This window comes from Octopus bimaculoides, chromosome 2 (genome assembly GCF_001194135.2).
Source record: "Octopus bimaculoides isolate UCB-OBI-ISO-001 chromosome 2, ASM119413v2, whole genome shotgun sequence".
Lineage (NCBI taxonomy): Eukaryota > Metazoa > Mollusca > Cephalopoda > Octopoda > Octopodidae > Octopus > Octopus bimaculoides.
This window is the reverse complement of record NC_068982.1, coordinates 175,118,076-175,119,453: the sequence shown is the minus strand read 5'-3', so window position 1 is coordinate 175,119,453 and position 1,378 is coordinate 175,118,076.

Sequence of the window (1,378 nt, the reverse complement as noted above, 5' to 3'; positions counted from 1 at the left end):
GTTGCTTTCTTGAGCAAGACATTTTATTTCACGTTGCTCCAGTTCACTCAGCTGTAGAAATGAGTTGCGACGTCACAGGTGCCGAGCCTTTGCCTTATCTCTTAGATAACACTGGTGGTGTGGAGAGGGGAGGCCGGTATGCATGGGCAACTGTTGGTCTTCCATAAACAACCTTGCCTGGGAGGGTAACTTTCTAGGTGCAATCCCATAGTCAGTCATGACCGAAAGGGGTCTCAGCAGTATATATATATATATATATATATATATATATATATATATAGTGTGTGTGTGTGTCTTTGAGAGAGAGGGAGGGTGATAAGTATGTCATTACATACATTTCGTTTCATTAATACAGTCCGTAGTTTGAAATTTACGATGTTCCATCTTTTAGCACAACTATGATATCAAGAGTGGCTTTATCTTCTGATTGTGAAAATATGTTATGGAAAAAGAAAATGCTTGAACGTATTTTGTCTTTGTAAAGTCCCAAATGTTTTCAGAAATGTGTGATGGATTTCAAAGTATGAGTTCGATAATAATCAAGAAACAACGTTGAAACAAAATGAAAATGATGAACGAACATAGTCTCATACATTCGTTTGCCTGTAAAATGAGGATAAAAATCAATGCCATTTACACTTTGGGGATCGGCAAAATCAGGCTCAAGAATTGAAATTCTAAACTTGGCGCCAAAACTCGGTATTGTTTGCGATTGGTGTTTAAACAACCAGTGAGATGCCGAGGAAAAGAACAGTCGCCTGAAAGCAAAGTCATGCTTGAAGTAACTACTATAAACAAGACATAATCGATTCAATAAGTCATCACAGTTAACTTTGCATGATACCAGAAAATACTAGCTAGTTATATCATAGAAAGTACCCAATCGCTTCACATGTGTGTGCGTGTGCGTGTGTGTGTGTGTGTGTGTGTGTGTACATGTGAATACACACGCATACACACACACATATATATCTTTTAAATTCGTTTAAGGTAGCGTTAGGTGTATGCAAATAAAGCTCCTAATTCATTACGCCGGCCGCTGTCTAATGATACTAACTAGTGAGTTAGTTTTGGGGGTTGCATCTCGGTTATACCGATAGAAATGTGGGATAAATATAATAATGATAATTCTAGGATAGAATTTATAAATATTTAACACATCGCTACGCGCGTTTCCACAAATCACATGATTTGTGGAAACATACGTAGCGACGTATATTTATAAATTCCATCCGAGAAATTATTTTTATTATATATACATACACATAAAAACATACACACAGGCGCACATTTACATAACATACACACACACACACTTACATATATATATGCTTGTGAGTGTATATATATGTCTGTATATATATATATATATATATAT